The sequence below is a fragment of the Triticum aestivum genome, chromosome 6D (assembly GCF_018294505.1).
Source record: "Triticum aestivum cultivar Chinese Spring chromosome 6D, IWGSC CS RefSeq v2.1, whole genome shotgun sequence".
NCBI classification, from domain to species: domain Eukaryota; kingdom Viridiplantae; phylum Streptophyta; class Magnoliopsida; order Poales; family Poaceae; genus Triticum; species Triticum aestivum.
Genome location: NC_057811.1, coordinates 467,061,855 through 467,083,479, shown reverse-complemented (window position 1 = coordinate 467,083,479; position 21,625 = coordinate 467,061,855). Strand labels below are relative to the sequence as shown.

At 40.7% G+C, this 21,625-nt stretch overlaps 1 long non-coding RNA gene across 1 annotated transcript; it reads right to left on the bottom strand.

Annotated features, from left to right (window-relative positions):
* Positions 1-8,417: 8,417 nt before the first annotated feature.
* Positions 8,418-9,140, bottom strand: LOC123142039 (uncharacterized). The gene is made up of 2 exons (XR_006470502.1): positions 8,866-9,140; positions 8,418-8,758 (listed from the first exon to the last, which is right to left on the bottom strand). It is a non-coding gene; the product is annotated as an uncharacterized lncRNA (long non-coding RNA).
* Positions 9,141-21,625: the final 12,485 nt, after the last annotated feature.

Genomic DNA, 21,625 nt, shown 5'->3' with positions numbered 1-21,625 from the left:
ATACGTCTCCAACGTATCTATAATTTTTGATTGTTCCATGCTGTTATATTATTAATCTTGGATGTTTTATAATCATTTTATATCATTTTTGGTACTAACCTATTGACATAGTGCCAAGTGCCTGTTACTGTTTTTTCCATGTTTCTTACATCGCCGGAAATCAATATCAAACAGAGTCCAAATGTCCCGAAACTTTACGGAGAATTTTTATGGGCCAGAAGGAACACAACAAGCCCTGGCTGCGCCTGGGGGTGCCCCGAGGGAGGCACAACCTACCAGGGCGCGCCAGGAGGCCCAGGCGCGCCCTGGTGTGTTGTGCCCACCTCGGGTGGCCCTCGGACAGCCTCTTTGCTCTATAAATACCCCAATATTCCAGAAACCCTAGGGGAGTCAACGAAATATTCATCCAGCCGCTGCAGAGTCCAGAACCACCAGATCCAATCTAGACACCATCTCGGATGGGGTTCACCACCTCCATTGGTGCCTCTCTGATGATGCGTGAGTAGTTCTTTGTAGACCTTCGGGTCCTTAGTTAGTAGCTAGATGGCTTCATCTCTCTCTCTCTCTCTTGATTCTCAATACAATGGTCTCTTGGAGATCCATATGATGTAACTCTTTTTGCGGTGTGTTTGTTGGGATCTGATGAACTTTGAGTTTATGATCAGATCTATCTTTTTATATCCATGAAAGTTATTTGAGTTTCGTTGATCTCTTATATGCATGATCTCTTATAGCCTCGTATTTCTTCTCCGATATTTGGGTTTTGCTTGTCCAACTTGATCTATTTGTCTTGCAATGGGAAGAGGTGCCCGGTAGTGGGTTCGATCTTACGGTGCTTGATCCCAGTGACAGAAAGGGAAACGACACGTATGTATCATTGCTACTAAGGATAAAACGATAGGGTCTATCTCTACATAGATAGATCTTGTCTACATCATGTCATCGTTCTTATTGCATTACTCCGTTTCTCCATGAACTTAATACACTAGATGCATGCTGGATAGCGGTCGATGTGTGGAGTAATAGTAGTAGATATAGGCAGGAGTTGGTCTACTAATCTTGGACATGATGCCTATATAATGATCATTGCCTGGATATCGTCATTATTATTTGGAGTTCAATCAATTTCCCAAGAGTAATTTGTTTACCCACCGTTTGCTATTTTTCTCGAGAGAAGCCACTAGTGAAATCTACGGCCCCCGGGTCTCTTTCTCACATATTTGCCTTTGCGATCTAATATTCCTTTGCATTTATTTTTAGATCTATTGAACCAAAAATACAAAAATACCTTGCTGCACTTTTTTATTAATTATTTTATCTCGCGTTCCCGCGAGATGTATTTATCCAAATTACTACAAAACTATCTATCTTTTTACCCGTGAGGGATTGACAACCCCTCTCTTACGTCGGGTTGCGAGGTGTTGTTATTTGTGTGCAACTGCTGATTACGTTGTGTTGCTTGGTTCTCCTACTAGTTCGATAACCTTGGTTTCTTCACTGAGGGGAATACCTACCGCCGTTGTGCTGCATCATCCCTTCCTCTTTGGGGAAATACCGATGTAAGCGACATCAAAAGGAATTTCCGGCGCCGTTGCCGGGGAAGATCATGTCAAGATAGTGTCCCGGCCACGTGCCTTTCTGGTGGCGTTGCCGGGGAGGATCTTCAACATATACCAGGTTACTAATCACAAATCTCATCTCTTCGCAATTTACATTATTTGCCATTTGCCTCTCCCCCATTTCCCAAAAATTTGACGTTTTATTCGCCTTCTTTTTCGTTTGCCTTTTTCTCGTCAGATCTCATGTTTGCTCGTGTTACCTTGTGCCTTTTATTTGCCTGCATATTTGCTTGCTAAAAATCTATTGTTATGGATCCTCATCCACTTGCTAATCTTTTCAAAAGATCCAATTATGATGAGCCAATTGCTAGTGATTTGAGTGCACTAGATTATCTTTATGAAGTTTTGCTTGAGATTCGTGAATCTAAAAATTGTGATGGAGAAATTTATGAAGTCATTCATGATAGCTCCTTGAATGAAAAGCATGATTGCAATGATTTTACTATAAATTCTATTAATGTCAATTGTGTTAGTAATATGCCAAACCCCAAGCTTGGGGATGCTTGTTTTGCTATGTCCACTACTTATTGCAATGATCATGACTGGGGTGATAATGATTCTTATGATCTTGAAAATTTATTTAAACCTTGTGATGAATATGCTTGCGACAATAGTAAAAGTGGGTTTGGAAGAGTGTCAACTTTAGCTAAAAATAATCCCACTGTTTTGGAAGAGTGTCAACTTTTTATGCATGTGGATCATAAAGAGAATACTGTTTATGATAGCTATATTGTTGAATTTGAGTATGATCCTACATGTAATTATTATGAGAGAGGGAAATATGGTTGTAGGAACTTTAATGTGACTAAATTACCTCTCGTTATGTTGAGATCGTCAATGTTTTATTCCTCTTCTTTGCATATGTTAGATGTTTCTTGTATTGATAATTTGTTTGCTTATAAAATTTCTATGCATAGGAAGTATGTTAGACTTAAATGTGTTTGTCATATGTTTCATGATTCTCTCTTTGTGTTTCAATTCTTATCTTTCGTGTGAGCATCGTTGAAATCTTATGCCTAGCTAGGGGCGTAAAACTATAGCGCTTGTTGGGAGGCAACCCAATGAATAAAATTTATTTTTGCTTTTTGCTTTCTGTTCTTGTGTGTTAACACAATTATGCTACTGTTATGATTGTGTTTTTTTGTTTTAATTAGTGTTTGTGCCAAGTAAAGCCTTTAGGATCTTGTTGGGTGATAGTTGTTTGATCTTGCTGAAAAAACAGGAACTTATGCGCTCACGAAAACCATTTTAGTAAATCATAGAAATGTGATTTTGATCTGAATTTTTTTACAGAAGATTGATATACAATTTTCGTAGGTCATCCTAATTTTTCAGAATTTGTAGATTACAGAAGTATTCGAACAATTCAGATTGCTACAGACTGTTCTGTTTTGACAGATTCTGTTTTCTTTGCGTTGTGTGCTTATTTTGATGGCTCTATGGTTTTCTTTGATGAGTTTTTGCCATAGAAAAGTTGGAATACAATAGGTATAATGCAAAAAATATGAATTGGTTTGACACAGTACTTATAGTAGTGGTTTGTTTTCTTATACTAACGGATCTCACGAAGGTTTTGTTGAGTTTTGTGTGATTGAAGTTTTCAAGTTTTGGGTTATCTTACAATGGATGAAGGAAGGATAGAAGAGCCTAAGCTTGGGGATGCCCCGGCATCCCAATCTATTATCCAAAAATGAGCAACCAACTATGCTTGGGGATGCCCCGGAGTGGCATCCCCTCTTTCTTCTAACAACCATCGGTATTTTACTCAAAGCTATATTTTTATTCGTCACATGATATGTGTTTTTCTTGGAGCGTCTTGTATGATTTGAGTCTTTGTTTGTTTTCCTTTGTGTTTTGAGTCATCAATCCTTGCTGGACACACCTATTTGAGAGAGCCAAAATTATGTCATGACTTGTTAGAATTGCTCTCTATGCTTCACTTAAATTTTTATGAGCTATAGACTTGCTCTAGTGCTTAACTTATATCTTTTTGAGCACGGTGTGCTTTAGTATTTTTGAAGAAATGCTCTCTTGCTTCACTTAGATCTATTTGAGAGTTAGTAATTTTTTTTGAATAAATTATCTCTTGCTTCACTTAATTTATTTTGAGAGAAAGGAAAAAATTATGCTCATGATCTTCACTTATATTTGTTTGAGCTTATCAAAAGCAACACATGAAAATTAGTCCCAAAGTGATTGATATCCAAGAAGGATATAATAAAAACATTCATGAAGATCATTGAACAAAATAAACTTGATTCTTAGTAGTAGTTTTGAGATATGATGATGTGATATGTGAGTTATGTTGATGAGTAATTATGCTTTAGTAAGAATATTGGTGTTAAGGTTTGTGATTCCGTATGCAAGCACGAAAGTCAATAGTCATGCAATGAAATTACATCCTACTTGTGGTGCATTATTCGGTGTTAATTATGCTTAATGCTTGCTTATGAGATTATTCATTTCTTGGTTGGTCGCTTCCCAGTCTCTTGCTAGCCTTCATTTTGCACTAAGTATGAGCTCTACTTGTGCATCCAAATCCTTAAACCCAGTTTTTGCCACATGAGTCCACTATACCTACCCCTATATGCGGTATTCTTTTGCCGTTCTAAGCAAATTTGTATGTGCCATCTCTAATTTTCAAAATAAACTTCTCTTTTTTGTGTTCGTTTCGCTCGCGGAACGGTGAGGGGTGGCTAATATTTCCCATGCTGGATGTGTTATTCTCACGATGAGTGTTTGTTCACTTGTCATTGCACGAGAGTAAGGCAAAGGTTTTAGGGATGCCAAGTCCCGAATTGAAAAAGAAAAAAAAATTACTTTATGTTGTCAAATAATAAATTCCTTGGAAAGTGTTGGTATGGAGGGCACCCGTGGATACGGTTAGCCATGGAAAGTGAAAGTATGGTAGAAAATGGAATAAACTTTATTTTCTGTTTGGGAACCTCCTATGGCATATCTAGCATGGAAAGTGTTGGGAACTCTAAGTTGTTTTCGTTGGTGGGATGGATACACCTCCCAAAATGTTTTTATCTCTAAGTTTTTCGCTTTGAGCTCTGGCACCTCTACAAATCCCTACTTCCCTCTGCGAAGGGCCTTTCTTTTACTTTATGCAATTTTTATTTTTGAATTTGAGTCTCCATCCTCTCTTAGAAAAGCACCAACTAGGAGGCAATATGATCATACTTAAGTATTGGGTGTAGCTAATATGCGAATGTGTTTCATGAATGGATCAATGGTTGAGCACGATGGGCTAGGGATAAGTTATTTTAGCGTTGATATTTTGAAAGACATGGTTGCTTGTTGATATGCTTGAATATCTAAATTATTATGTCAAAACTAGACTATTGCTTTGAATCACATAAAATTCCAAATATCCATTCTATAAAGAGAAAGAATATGATATGACATGTTAGGCAGCATTTCACATCAAAAATTGTGTTTTTATCACTTACCTACTCGAGGACGAGTAGGAGTTAAGCTTCGGGATGCTGATACGTCTCCAACATATCTATTATTTTTGATTGTTCCATGCTGCTATATTATCAATCTTGGATGTTTTATAATCATTTTATATCATTTTTTGGTACTAACCTATTGACATAGTGCCAAGTGCCAGTTGCTGTTTTTTCCATGTTTTTTACATCACAGGAAATCAATATCAGACGGAGTCCACATTCCCCGAAACTTTACGGAGAATTTTTATGGGCCAGAAGGAACACAACGGGCCCTGGCTGCGCCTGGGGGTGCCCCGAGGGAGGCACAACCCACTAGGGCGCGCCAGGAGGCCCAGGCGCGCCCTGGTGGGTTGTGCCCACCTCGGGTGCCCCTCGGACCGCCTCTTTGCTTTATAAATACCCCAATATTCCAGAAACCCTAGGGGAGTCGACAAAATATTCATCCAGCCGCCGCAGAGTCCAGAACCACCAGATCCAATCTATACACCATCTCGGATGGGGTTCACCACCTCCATTGGTGCCTCTCCGATGATGCATGAGTAGTTTTTTATAGACCTTCGGGTCCGTAGTTAGTAGCTAGATGGCTTCATCTCTCTCTCTTGATTCTCAATACAATGGTCTCTTGGAGATCCATATGATGTAACTCTTTTTGCGGTGTGTTTGTTGGGATCGGTGAACTTTGAGTTTATGATCAGATCTATCTTTTTATATCCATGAAAGTTATTTGAGTTTCTTTGATCTCTTATATGCATGATCTCTTATAGCCTCGTATTTCTTCTCCGATATTTGGGTTCTGTTTGGCCAACTTGATCTATTTGTCTTGCAATGGGAAGAGGTGCCCGGTAGTGGGTTCGATCTTATGGTGCTTGATCCCAGTGACAGAAAGGGAAACGACACGTATGTATCATTGCTACTAAGGATAAAACGATGGGGTCTATCTCTACATAGATAGATCTTGTCTACATCATGTCATCGTTCTTATTCCATTACTCCGTTTCTCCATGAACTTAATACACTAGATGCATTCTGGATAGCGGTCGATGTGTGGAGTAATAGTAGTAGATGCAGGCAGGAGTCGGTCTACTAATCTTGGACGTGATGCCTATATAATGATCATTGCCTGGATATCGTCATTATTATTTGGAGTTCAATCAATTTCCCAAGAGTAATTTGTTTACCCACCGTTTGCTATTTTTCTCGAGAGAAGCCACTAGCGAAATCTACGGCCCCCGGGTCTCTTTATCACATATTTGCCTTTGCGATTTACTATTCCTTGGCATTTATTTTCAGATCTATTAAACCAAAAATACAAAAAATACCTTGCTGCACTTTGTTATTAATTGTTTTATCTCGCGTTCCCGCGAGATCTATTTATCCAAATTGCTACAAAACTATCTATCTTTTTACCCGTGAGGGATTGACAACCCCTCTCTTACGTCGGGTTGCGAGGTGTTGTTATTTGTGTGCAGGTGCTGATTACGTTGTGTTGCTGGGTTCTCCTACTGGTTTGATAACCTTGGTTTCTTCACTGTGGGAAATACCTACCGCCGCTGTGCTGCATCATCCCTTCCTCTTTGGGGAAATACTGACGTAGCTTCAAGCGACACCAACCGCCAAGGGGATTGACAACCCCCTTGTTTGCGTTGGGTGCAAGTATTTGTTTTTGTGTGTGCAGGTGCTGCTAACAATGTTTTGTGTGGTAATCCTACTGGATTGATAACCCTGGTTATTAACTGAAGAAAATACTTATCTCTACTGTACTGCTCCATCCCCTCCTCTTCGGGGAAATCCCAACGTGGCTCACAGGTAGCACCATGTCAATGCCATATACCCAAGAGATGGCGAGAAATGCCAACGTTGTTGATGAGGTCGGAGAGACCCAAACTAACAAGAAAGAGAAGTAGGTTTTGCAAGTACAAGACCGAGGAATACAAAGCTTTGTGTGAAGCTTGGGTCAACATCTCTCTCGATGCCACGTTAGGGGCTGACCAAACAAAGGAGAATTTTTTCAAAGGATCAAGGAGTACTACAATAACAATGTGACCAACCACACAATCGGATTTCTCACTCCTTATTGGGGTGTGATCTAAGATCAATGCAACTGGTGGGAATAATATGTTGAGCTAGTCAACCTTGCGTCGCCGGGTGGAGTGCCCTGGAACGAGTATGAACCCGTCATTCAAGCTCTTTACAAGGAAAGGAAGAGTTGATTGCAATGGTGGATGTTAAAAGGGCATTGGTGGCCGATCGGGAGGAGGAGAAGATGACTTGTTTCTATGATATGAAATTGATGGAGGAGACAAAATAGAAGGAAAAGGTGATCGCCGAGGAGATAAAGGTGCTAGCGGAAGAAAGAAAAACTTGAACTTGAGGTGACAAGCCTTGAAATTGAGGTCGCGAAGAAAAAGAAAAAGAGTGAGAGTGAGGAGCAAAAGTTGCATTAGCGGCCGAGAAGCAAAGGAACAAGAGGGTGGGCGAGGAACATGCAACCATGTGGATGGATCCTAGGAAGATGGACGAGAAGGCAAGGCAATATTGGGAGTTTAATCGTGGCGACATCTTGGTAAGATATGTGCTGGCAGCAGCAATGGTGGCGATGACAATGGTGGTGCCGCCGGTGACAGCGTGAGTGCGTGAAGCCCTTGTGAACTATGATGGCATTTGGTCCACCATGTGTTGGTGGTTTTTTGGAATGGACTTGGTCATCAACGCCTTTTGGCACAAATTATGGTTATGTTTAGTTGTTTGATAGACCCGTCCAAGGTACATTGGAATGCATGTTTGGACGACAACGCCTTAACTAAACATAAAAATTGAAATACATTGTCGTGCAAACGGAGAAATAAATGATCATATAGTATTTGGGTTTATTTAAGTGGCCAAATAGGAAGGACCAAGGCATCCTAAATTTCCTATTTAACAACACCAATTTTAGTCCATTAATTATCGTTGAGGCCCACACATCGCTCTATCGCCTAATAAATATGACATTCCCCTAGAGATCCGCAGTGGGTCATATGTATGGCCAATCTCCTCTTCAGTTACTGCATGTATTGGAAGGAAAATAGAATTAAGGAAGAAACACAAATTATATGGATTTGCTTAGAGTCCTAAGATAGCTAAACTAGATAAATAGTTCATTGGGGTGTGTGCTATTGTAAATAGCTTAACATGATTTAATTTTCATCAATAGCAAAATAATAGTTCCACTTAGAAAATTTATGTATGTATGCTACAACTAATTTATTAGTACCTCGTCGACCACACGTCTTAAGCTTGAGACCACTTGACTCCTACTATAATAAAATTATATTTTCACCATTTCTCTCAAAAGTCCAAATTGGTATACATAAGCAAACAATATATTTTAACACTTTGAAGCATGCCAACTTATTTCACAATAGCGAAACTATTCCTATAACACAACAACAACAGATAAGGAGGTGCACGAAAGTCAACATGGCATGCTCGTATCCCGGACCTCCAACACCTGTTTATTGATCAACGACGGTGGTGGCGGTGTCAGGGGTAACACCACCCCCATGTTTTCATTGGGGACAGGCGAGGGAGGGTTCTTCATCGGTTTCCTCTGCCCCAAGCGCCTCGCAGCCCCCATCCCAAACACCTTTTCCCCTTCATGATGTGGCCCATCTGAACGACCCCACACACCAATGTCTCCACCTAGCATCATCATAGTAATTACATTAACGCACGCATACATACATATGAACAACAAATCCAGGATTCAAAAACATCCAAAGGGAACTCAGTTGCGCATATAGATATACCTGGAGCATGACGCAGTGGGTCATGTGCAGTGGCCACACATGGATAGGAAGCCATCAGAGGTAGGAGGAGGAGCATGACGGTGATGACGAGAAAACATGTGCCTCTCCGTTGGTAGATCATGGCGTCTAGAGGGGAAGATTTGGGTACGATGAGAGATCTGGAAGGCGAAGAGAAAAGAGAGAGGAAATTGCATACACAATTGTCAGAGTAGTTAACACATGGGTTGCCTGTGAAGCCGAAAACAAGGGGAGGCATTGGAATAAATAGGGGGGAGGGTTGGGAGCAAACTAAAAAGGAAAAAAAAACTTGCACGCAAACCAAATAAAAAAGGGGGCTCGAGTCAGTAGCTACATGGGATAGACAGCGAGAGAGAGATTGCTTTGTGTGTGTTGTGAGCTGTTCGTTGTCCGATAGCGACGCTCTTAAATCCTCTGCCAGCCAGTAGCATGGATACGATTTTGGCTCTGCTCGTCTCGCGGGTGTTGACCATGCATGGCTAGATGTACGTTGCTTGCAGTTCCACCCTGGTGAGACACTCCCTTTGCCAATTGTCATGTAGCCCTTCCCCTTCACATCTCTCACGCGGCGAAGTGGATCAAGCCGCGAGCCCACGATTAGGTCAGACCAAAATGCAATTTAGCCTGCTAGAGGCCCATAAACTTTGTCATTTAATCAATTGATATACTATTAACCTTATTTTTCGCCCCCTAAAAGAAGGGGTGACTAAAAATAGAGAAACTAGAAAAAAAAATCTTTCATACGAAATGCCAGAGAACAACACAACTCCAACGTTGTACTCCCTCCGTTCCTAAATATAAGTCTTTCTAGAGATTGGACCAAGTGACTACATACGGAGCAAAATGAATGAATCTACATTCTAAAATATGTCTATATACATCCATATGTTGTATTCTATTTGAAATGTCTAAAAAGACTTATATTTAGGAACGGAGGGAGTACTTGCAAAGATAATGCTAAAGGTTTGGAGTCGTTCAACTTAGGCTCTGGGCGAAGAAAAGGCTCCCTCAGTTCCTCGGTGCCACCGTGGGTTTTCCTCCCCTTCTCCGGCCTCTCCGGCGGTGGGCGGGTGGGGGAACCCCGGATCTAGTTTTCTAGTGTGTAAATAGGGTGTGCGCTTGCTTATCCCGTGGCGGTGTGGGGGAGTGGCATCAGTGCATATGGAATAAGCCCGATCCTTGCCCCCCCCCTCAACAACGACGCCCCCAGCTTCGTCATAAAACAATCTCTGGATGTTGGGCATAGTGCTGCTGTTGTGGTGGAGACGACAGTACCATCGACTGTTCAGTCTTCGGGCTTCACCCGCGTTACGGCGTTGGCTTCTTCAGTGTCGCCGGGAAGCTCCGAGAGTTTGTTCAGGCTTTGGGTAGTTGGCACTGTTTGTTTTCGTCCTAGGTGGCAGCAGCGGTGTACCCTGCTCTGGTGCTTCTGTGCCAGCTTGGACAACATCGAGGCTCTCAGCTCTTTGGCTTATGATTTGGTGACTACGACTTCATCTCCAAGATGTTTGGCAGTGATGACTTCCTGTTCGTGTTATACTACAAGGTTCGTTGGAATCTGGCACCGGGGAAGCTAATGGAGCGGCTGCGGCGATGCACTATGAGCGTATCCAAGAGATTGGAGGAGTGAGGCATCCAAGGGACCTGGTTGTAGTATCTTTCTTTGTCAAGGTTGTCTTGTACTGCTAGTCTATGGGTAATAGATCTAAGAGTATTTTTGCCAAAAAAAGAGATAATCCTAAGAAAATATTTTGCGGCTATGTCCCACGTGAATGCATACAATGTTGCAAATAATAGGCAAGTGAGCATCAAATCTGCATACTTGTATGCCCAGTAGATCAATAACATCGGGGATGGTGAATCAGGCTTCACCATAGTGTTCATGCCGTTGGGGTTGGGTGAGGGGGGCTTCTTCATTGGCGCCCTCTGCCCCAAGTGCCTCCCGGCTCCCACACATCGCTCCCGCCTCTCATGCAGCACCCGGCTTCCCCACGGATCCTCGTTGCCACCTACTAGCAGCACTGCAATGGTCACGATCGATCAAATAATATTGATGCACACATACATGGTACAACAAGTTGGCCAGGATTTCGAACGCGCAAAGGAAATTCACTCCTTGTATCTGGCATCTGCTAGGACACAAGAAAGGGACAAGAACTTTGTTGGTGCTCACTTGCTGTGAAATTTGGTAGGAGCGCAACAAATGCACCTTCTGGAAAAAGCTGCCATCCTCAAGGGATATCATCAAGGTTATTATTGATAAGTTCGAGCTTTGGCCGATTGACTGACGCGTGCAAAATGCATTGAGAACCCCTTTGGGGATCCATCGTGAGAGATATGGTTTTGCTAGTAGTGATGTTGGACATGTACTTTGTCCGGCCTCGTTGTTGTTTTTCCACTTTCTTCCTTTTGATCCTAGGATCCACCACACCTTGTTATTTTTTCCTTCCTGCTAATGATCAATCAAAGCCCAGCAATTGTTGGATCTTTCAAAATAAAAACAAATTCACTCGTTGCATAGCGCGATATCTATATCTCGCCTATAGTGAGACTTCGTTCCATCTTGCTTGAGGTTTCTCAACGACCATACAGTACTGGTTAGGCTCTGGTTTAGCGCTAGGCCGTTAGCTGGTTGTGTGTTGTTCGACGTGGTTTACTGTGTTTTTTTTTTCATTTTCCCATTTCTCTTTCAGTTTCTTTAATTCTTATCCGGTTTTTCCTGTTTCTTTCATCGGTTTTCATTATTATTCCGCTTCTTCTTCGGTTCTCTTTGTTTTTGGTCATTTTTCTTCAGTTCTTACAGTTTTTCTTTTTCAACGGTTTTCTTTGCATCTCTAATGGTTTTACATGCTTTTCTTTTCTTTCTCTTCATTTTCGTTATCTTTTTTTGTTTATTTCTTGATTTTTACTGGTTTATCTTTATTTCTTAGTTTCTTCATTTTTCTTTTATTTTCTTCATTTCCTAGTTTTTATGGTCTTCTTTGTTTTTTTCTTTATTTATGGATTTTCACTATTTTTTCATTCTTTTGCATTGCTTTCTTTGTTTTTATGTCCTCGTTTCTTTGTTTAGTTTTTATCGTATTTTCTTTGTTTTTTCTTTGCTTCTTCTCGGTTATTACTATTTTTTCTTTGCTATTATTTTTTATTCGATTTTTCTTCTCTTTTTCATTGGGTTTCTTCGTATCTTTTTTGGATTTCATCGCCTTTTTTTGCATTTTCTTTGCTATTATTTGTTTCTTTCTCTGTTTTCATTGTTTTTAAAGTTATCTTTCTTGAGTCATTTTCTTTGTTTATTTATTGGTTTCATCGGTTTTCTCTGTTTCCATTTTGCACTTTTTTTGGTTTTCATTTTCTTTTGTTTTTTAAATGATTTTTTCATAGGTTTCCTATTTGTTTTGTTGATTTTCATTGGTTTACTTTTTTGTCCAACACATGTTAACTTTTTTACTACAAATTCAACACTTTTTGTAAACATAAAAAATATTTTTATATACAGGTTTAATTCTTTAACATAGATGAGTAACATTTTTGTCAAAACTAATATTTTTTCTGCCTACCTTTTGCCATGGACATTGTAAATTTTGGTATGTATAATACATTTTTCTAAGACACGTTTACCATTATTCAAATACAAGATAATCATTTTTAATACAAGATATGTATTTTTTGAATACATGGTCAAAAAAATGTCTATACACATTTTAAAGGTTTTTCAAATGATTTATGAATATTTTTAGTAAAATATTAAAATTTTCTTAATACATGCTCAACATTTTTCTATACACATTTAATTTTTTCCTAATATTTAATTAACATTTTCATGTAAACGATTGACATTTTTTAATATATGGTCAACATTGTTACTATGCACATTTACATTTTTTCAAATGCTTTATAAACATATTTCAAATACTTGATTAACATTTTTCCAAATGATTGATTAATTTTTTAAATACGTGATCAAAATTTTCACACATATTGTTTATATTTTTGTCAACATTGTTTTATACATATTTAACAATTTTCAAATGCGTTATTAGAATTTTTCCTATATTATTAATTTGCAATATATATTTTTAGGTTTTATAAGTGTAAACAAAAGTAAAAAATAAATATATAAATTAAAACAAAAAATGTGAAGATAGAAACAGAAAAAAAACAAGACGAGATGGGTTGGCCCATCTGGCGCTGGCATTACGTGATGGTTCCAGTCGCCCTCTCGCTTTAAGCGAGACATAGTGTCATCCATTGTATAGCACATAGTACATATCACTACAATTTGTCGATCCATCCACAAGCTCGACCTATTAGTACACCGATGCATGCGGCGCGGGCTGAGTTTTCTCTGTATGTAATATAACTTCGGCCGATGCCTCATGACACAGAAGGCTTCTCATCTTTTTGGATGAACGACTCAAGGCGATTTTCAAGGCAGGTGAAAGAGTGATAACATCGTTGTTCCAGTTCAATTGCAGCCTCTTTACCGAAGTCTTTAAAGTATTTCTTCTAGCAGAGAATGATACTACGAAGAAGGTGTTTTCAAGAGATTTCATTGTAATTCTTAGTCATATGAGTTACTTTTTGTTTTATGGGATTTTCGATCCAAATCAGTATACCTGTAATTGTTATGAGTATGAATAAAATTACATGTGTTTGTAAAAAAAAAAGAGGATTGTGGATTAAGCATACATAGAGTACGTATTGTGCTGTCATCTTTACTAATTAACATGTGAATGTCATTTCCCTTCACCTTAATGACCTTCACGTCTCTCAACTTTATCATACGTATTGTGTTGGCGTCTTTGCTAGATTTGAAACAAAATAATGTATTCAAAATTTACCATGGATTTCAAAGTGAATCTCTATCTCTACCTCTATCTCTATCTCTATATACTACTATTAAAGAAACGTAAGGTACCGTTTCCCCTATTGCGTCGTTCTTTCGTCCGACCCTCGTTGCACTTCGTTCGCCCTCCCGGCTCCCGCACCCCTGAACGCCTCCTGTCCCACGTTAGTTTGTTTCCTCTTAGAACCTTTGATCAATTCCCCCCTCACTCATCTCCTGAATCCACGGGTTGATTCTATCTCCTGCCGATTTGGCTGCCGCCAGAGTCGCCGACACCGCGATGAGCGCAACCCACCACCTCTCCTTTCCATCTCACAAGCAGCAGGGGAGATTGGCAACGTTCTGAGGTCACGGACTCGGGCATCCTAGGGATTGGACGTTGCCGTCCGGAGGAACTTGGCCCATGGGTTCGAGGATAGTGTGGGCGAGACCTCCTGGCCTCCCATGGCCGTCGCCGCCGGGTCGTCTCGTCAGGCCCATACGCTGTCGATCCGGCCGCTGGCCACGCCCCGATCATCTCCTTCCCACTCAGTTCGTCCTCCCCTAGCATCTTACATCAATTCGTCCTCGCAGCGCCACCACCGTCTTCCCCTCATCCCCAATGACACGCTGCTCCTGATCGTTGTGGTTCCCCAATCTGAGTTTGCCCCCAAAAAAACCTACATCTTGTTAGCCCCACCTCGCATCGTCATTGCCGAATGGAGGAGGCCGAGGTGGGAGGCATCGTTACGGCTTTCGGCGACTGAGCCGGTCGGCTGCGGCGGCAGCAGCAGGGAAGATGCTATCTGCCAACATCCTCTCGAGATCATGCGTGTAAGTTGCTTCATGTTCTACCTATCCTGTTTTTTGCAGGAAATCCTTTTTTGTTTGTACGAATCTGATAGTTTTGAAGTTTTGATAGTTGACACAGCACTCAAATGGCAAGCCCATGGGGCTCTTGTCAAGGGAATCATATCTGAAGCAGCGTCCAGATCTGATAGTTGATTAGGTGGGTCTTACTATGTCTGCTACATCGCCGCATGATATCCATATAGGGAGGAATCGCTGAAGAATGGTGAGCCACTCTTTCGTTGCTGGTGTCAAACGTCCAATTTATGAGTTATGAATTCTCTCTACAGAGACAAAGAAAGAAAGTCATTCAGATGAGTACTGAATTCATTGTAGACAATTTGGAAGAACAGATCAGTACACGTTTAGTGAAATGGCTGTATGCCTCTGTGCATACGATTAAAGGACATATTTCTTCTCCAGTCTTATTTCATTATATGTATAATTTTTTGGTCTCATTTACCTTATGTCTTTTCAGACCGAACATTTTTCTTACTCATACCCAAGACACCAAATAGAAGGAAGTTGTAGCAGCTTAGAAGTCACAACATTTGTCATGTTTAAACTAAATGCTAGCTATTTTGATATTCTTTTTGGTGGCCATACCCGATATGTTCTTCCAGTAAAAAAATGGGTATGCTACTATCAGATCCAACCCTTTCTATGTCAAAAATAGTAATTTCATATTATTATTTGCAGGCTCAGTTTGACCTTCAATATGATTGTTCTAGCTTTTCATTAGGCAATAGGAACTGTTGTTGCAAATAGAAACAGCCTGCAAATGTTTATTTAGCCTGTAAATTCAGAAAAGAGAACAAAAATGCACCTGTTGATACAAAAGTGACTAAGGACTTGGGGAGGACCATCACTACCAACCAAGGAGGACCACAGGAAAGGTAGAACACTACAGCTTGGTCCATGTTCCGTTAAGGTCGGCCTGATCCCTGTTCTCCAAATCAATTTTCCATGGCTCATTAGTTGCGCGGTTCTTCTAATCCGATAATTGGTGTGTTCTAATATAGGCAAATTGCAAGGACAAGAACATTTGAGGGGTTATCAACACATGTAAGTTTTGTTTTTCTCTACAACTTTAGAACAAAAACAAAAAACAAGAGCGATGATGATATACTAAGAAGAAGGAGATGACACACAATATTGATCAGTGTCTTTGTCTTTATTGCCCCGTGGCAACGCACGGGCATTGTCCTAGTTTTATAAATGTTCATAAATCTAAAAAGTTCACATATTTTTAAAAAAATATTAGAAATAAATGTTCATGTGGAAATTTCAAAATGAAACATGAAACTAAAAAATGTTCATTGCTTTTAAAATAATGTCCATAAGTTTTCACATCTATTTTTTTTAAAAGGAAATTTGTGCTTCTCATGGAAGCATTATTTTTTCACGCAAAAAGTGGTGCAAAAAAGTTCTCTAAAACCTAGGGATAACCAGGCAAATAATTGATGACTTTTCACCATCTATTCTCTGAATGGGTATTTACCGCTGTTTTCTAAATGTTTTCCGTGAACCAGGTTGGTTTGGTTTTTTGGTGTTTCTGTCTGTTCTTTATCTATTTTTTGTTTGGGTTCTCTACCTTTTTTATTTCGTTCCTTTTCTTCTTCCTCATCTTTTATCTCTCTTCTTTTTTGTTTAGTTCTCCTTTTCCTTGTTCCTATATTTCTTTCATTTTTCTTTTTTCATTTCTTCTGGTTATTTTTCTTCATCAGATACTAAAATATATGGGCCATATTTAAAAAAAAGGTTTTTCCATGTGTTTAAAAATGTTAACAGTGTAACCAAGAAAATTATGGTGTATATTAAAAATACATTCATTGCGTATTGTGTATTAAAAAATGTTTATGCTTTACTTAAAATGTTCTTATTTATATTAAAAATCCTTGTCTATTAATTAGTGTTCATCGTGTACTAAAAACTGGTTTGTTTACATTTTACTAAAAAGGTCCACCATGTACTTTTAAATTGTTCATTGTGTATTAGAAATGCTTAATATTTAATAAAATGGCCATTGTGTTTAAAAAAATTATTCGTCAAGTATTAAAAAAGTTGCCACTTAATTAAATCTATTCTTCTCGTACTTAAAAATATTCATCAACTAAAAAAATACATATTTATTATAAAAAAGTTTGCCATGTATTAAAATGTTCATTGTGTCAATATTCATGAAGTATCTAAAAAATGTTCACCATGTGTTGAAAGGGTTCATCATGTATTATGAAAATGTTTATCGTGTATTAAAATTATATTCACCATGTGTATTAAAAATGTTAACGTGTATTAAAAAATGTTCTTGACTTATTAAAAGAATATTCGAAATTTTTGAAATGTTATGGTTTATTCATAGTGTATGAAAAACTACTCATCATGTATTAAAAACTGTTATCATGTATTTACTAAATGTTTAACATGGTACAACCGTATCAAATGCATGTTTAGAAAAAGAATATTCTACGTCGTTTGTGGTGTTGTTTTTGCACTCTATGTGTGGATGTTGTGATATTATTGAAGTTCCATTACTAACCTTTTTTCTTTTAATACGCACTTACCCCATATAGCTATTTGCGCACATGTTTTTATGAGAAATACCTGTAATTTCATTCACACTGGGCAATATTGCAGGTCCAATGTTTTGGATCCAAGATACAAGAAATTACGAAGTAACTCGTACAACTAAGAATTACAATGAAATCTGTTTTATATGGTGTCAATCTTTGCAAGATGAAATAGTGCCAAGACTTTTAGTAAAGAGACTGCGATTGAAGCGGAACAACGATAACGCCGCTCGTTTACCCGCACAAACTTGGTTATCAATAAAGGTTTCTTAAAGCCCCTTGACTCGCCCATCTAAAAAGATGGGAAACCATAAGCGATGAACATACTTGGGTTGGGGATGATTCCCTAGAAGTGCAGGACGTCGAACCGCAAGATCCTCACCATACTGTCGAGGAAAGATTTTAACTCCACGAAGAACCAAAGCAGCAAAATCAACAGGGCACACTAAAGTAAACTTAGTCGATCTGAATAATCAACTCTGCAAGGACACAAACCTTTTCGGCTCCATGGCATCGCCAAATAAGGATGTTGTGTTTTTCTTCGCAAAAATACAACGAGCACCGGTAGATGCTGACGAAGACCATATGATTCTTGACGATCTGAGGTCCTCTCACCTCTCGCCACCAAGATGGCTGAAGAAGGCGAGGGGACCGAAGGTATCCCGCCAGTGGCTGTTGTTCGTCCAACCCTAGTGGAATAGGTCTCAGTTCAAGCTACCCGCCTTTTAGGCCAACGACATAGCTTGATCATACGTGGACCTACTTGCTTTTTGACTAGTGTAGGTTAGGATGATTGTGAGGTTTCAGAAGATGACGTAGGCTGCTTCAAAGTGAATAGAAAACCACCCCTTAAATGTCTACAAAAGCTGGTCATAAGATTCCGAATGAAAGATTTTCCAAATATCGAGGACCTGTATAAAAATAATAAATAAGTAATTCTAAGGCAAAATTAGGCACTTGTAAATTGTAATTTCCTTGGCCAGCCCACAAACAATGATACCAAAACATCAGACAACCAAGCATCATACACACATCTACCCTAACCCTGATTAGGTATTTAGGTACAACTTCATTCTCGAAGGCGTTGTCGAAGAGCTAGTTTCACATCTTACCCACATTTTGATGGATGTGCATGGTGGTAGAGGTCAACTTTGTGGGCTCGTGGCTGTGGTTTCATGGAGCATAGATGATATCAGTTGGCGAGCAATGCTAGGATGCCTGCATAGTTGTTGTTAGACTGCGATGCATGCCTATTTTTGCTAGGTGTTTCCATGCTATCGGGGTTCTACACGTTCTTTTTTAATAACCATGCATTTAAGGGTTTTGGTACAGTTTTACATATAGTGTGGGTTGATTTTGTTTTCGGAAATAAATAGTACGTACACCATGCGCCTCTTTGTAAGATTTCTCAATAGAAGGGACCCACTGAAGATCAATGTTGATGGAAAGCACTCCGAATAATGCCTTGCATGGCAACTTGGGGTTTGTCGTACAAAACGAGCTCGGGGAGGCCGTGGCTATATGTGTGGGTCATATCCAACATATTCAGAATCCCCAACTCAGAGCTGGGGCATGATTGCAGCCATGGTCGAAATATACTCCCTCCTAGTGAAGCGAGCCAGTAGTAATAATGACCATGATAGATCGCTCAGTGGTGTCCTCTTCCAGGAAATAAAAATCTCTGTCTGGTTATTTTTTCTCGTTTCTGCATCATTCATTGTTCTAGAGAATATAATAAGGCAGCATACTTTCTAATTGCACATGGTGCAAGCCTGGGGCAATATCCTCAGCTGTATGGTCCGAAGGTGCGCCGATTTTGTACTCATTTTGGTCACCAGTGATTCTACTGGGTGACGAAGATCTAGTTTCACATGTTAGCATGATTGGAACGCATGTACATGCTGGTAAAGGTCAACTTTGTGGGCCTGTGGGTGCAGTTTCGGGGAAATAGGTGATACTCCCTCCGGTCCTTTTTAGTTTGAGTATAACTCTTGACCCGCATACCAAGGTAAGAATTTTGTGGGTGATTTTGGACTAGTCTGCCCCTCTATTTGCATGGAAAAAGCTGCAGCTCATCTCAATTCTTGATTCGTGCCGGAACATGAGGCTTCTCAGGGCATTTGGAATTCTGACCGTCCGATCCGATCAGCCACGCTCACGTGTCCTAATCTGTGCCATCAGTTCGCGCGTGACATTTTTTCTGGTTTGGTAATTTTTTTTCTCACTTGTGGGTATTAGCCATATGTCGCTGATTTGCGGGGTCTGGTCACCTGTGGGCCGTGCCCGTCAGCAGCCATGGTTAGAAGAGTGCCCGGTGGGCTTCTTACGCGGTAGAAAATGCGTGCCACCGCCTGTAATTTTGGCCTCCCACCGGGGGCAATGATGGAATTTCGGATGGATCGACGCCACTTGGATCGCCCCGATTCGTTGCTCTGTCCCCAATAGGAAGAGACGCTAGGGTTTGGGCTTGTCTCCTCTCACTTCTCTCTCTCCCGCACCTTTCTCGCGCCGCCGCTCCCGCTCCTATGCCATCGCTCTCTCCGGCTCCCGCTCCCGCTGCTATGTGCCTCCCTCCTCCCCACAAGATCACCATCGACCCTCCCTTCTGCTCGAGTCGTGGCGAAGCAGCTGCAATGGTGCTCTATGCGGCCGTCCGATCCGTGAATGCCGACGCCGTCCGCGAGCTCCTAGCCTGCGCCGAGGATTCCGGCTCCACCGCCGCGCTCGTGGCCGCGCAGAAGGAGACGGGGGAGTCCGAGCTCTAGCGGCGAAGGGTGACGCGCTCGAGGTCGTGCGCCTCCTCCCCCCGCTCGATGCCGCCACGCTCCGCTCCTGACTCGACCTCGGCGCCTTCCACGTCGCTGCCAAGCATGGGTACACTGGGAAGCTGCTCTTCTCGTTCGATCCTTATCCTCGCATCAGCCCCTGCCTTTTGTTCTTCTCCTTTCTTTCGCTCTTTGATGATCCTGCTCCTCCTTGTTCTTCATCTCGGTATTGTGGTGCTTGCTGGGCGAGCATTGGGGCTGCCTGCGCCTGGAGTCGTGGGCTGGGTGTTGTGATGGCCTCGCTGCGGCGTGATGCCTGTTGATGTGCCTTTCCTCATTTGCTTGCAGGTCCCATCAAAATCCAGCCGCTCCGCTGGATCTGCTGCTCTGGTCATCGATCTGTAGGTATGTGCCTATTCTGCCCTGTTCTTGGCCACAGGCTACTGCTTGTCTTTGATTTGTGGCTTGTTTTCCTTGCAGATCCGTGCATTGTCACCGGCGCCTCCTTCGACCTGACCCCCCTGCACCTCTGTTCATGGATCTGCGGGTCAATCCTTGTCCTCCTCCTTTTCACTTTTCACTTCTCTTTTGTTCTAGCACTACATGTATCATATCGTGTCGTGCGTGTCAATGTGTAGGCTGGCCAGTGAGGCCTTTTGTTGTTTGGCAGCGACGTGGTAAAGGCCAAAAGTACTTTTTTACTTGTTTGTGTGTAGTGTAGATCTATGTCTGTTGTTCTTTTTCTGCATCTTGGTAGGTCCTGCAATTGATGTTCCTCTGTGGATTGAATGTTGGTGATTTTGTTCCTTTTTGCATGAAGGATGGCTAGGTCTATGTAAAGGGGGTGTGGTTTCTTCTTCGTTTAGTGCTCTAGGGTAGGTTCCAAGGAAGGGGAATTTTGGAGTTGTCTTCTTGTGTTGGTACCTTGTTGTCCAGGAAGCATTGGATCTAGCTAGGTTTTTTTATAATGTATGGCTTTGTTGTTGAGGAGGGGGTTAGTCCTGCCAGGTTTCTTGAGGTCATATGATAATTAAGAGTACCCCACGAGATGCTTTGCTATTTTAGTGTGCCCCTTTTGATTGGTATTCTTAGATGAGTAAATGGATCTGGTGAGAGATGAAAGCCAAAATAGATATAGTTGATTTGATTTTCCAAGTTCATGTTGATATTGTTCTGTAGTAGTAAATGATATGGCACGCTGCTGCATGCTTTTGTGTTCTTGATAGTTAGCGTGGACCGTTTAATTGGTGCTCTTGACCGGGTAGATCGATGTGCTTTTGGTATGGCTTTGTTGTGAAGGAGAGGTTTAGGCTTTCCAGGTTTCTTGTGGTCATCTCAGTTCTTGATTCGTGTAAGGGTTAACCTTGCTTAGTTCAGAATAACCAACATTCTTCTTGAAAGTAGCCCTACTCAAGGTGATATAAGGTTCTCCCTTCCATTGCCTGGTTAGCTGCCAGTGCTCACTAATTTTTGCATCTCGTCCTTGGCTAAAATTCGTCCAGCTATTTTGATATGTAGCTTCTTATGCTATCAATGTTATTTTAGCATTAGAAAATTGCATTCCTAGAATTGTTTTCTCTATAAATGAAATACACAAGCACATTCTGTATTTTATCATCTGCAATTCTGATTTATGCCCGCTTCATGTCTTGGTGGAGTTCCACTTTATTATCTAAGGAATTATGTATTGCTTTGATTTATCTGAAAACACAATAAGGCCTACTCCTTTTCTT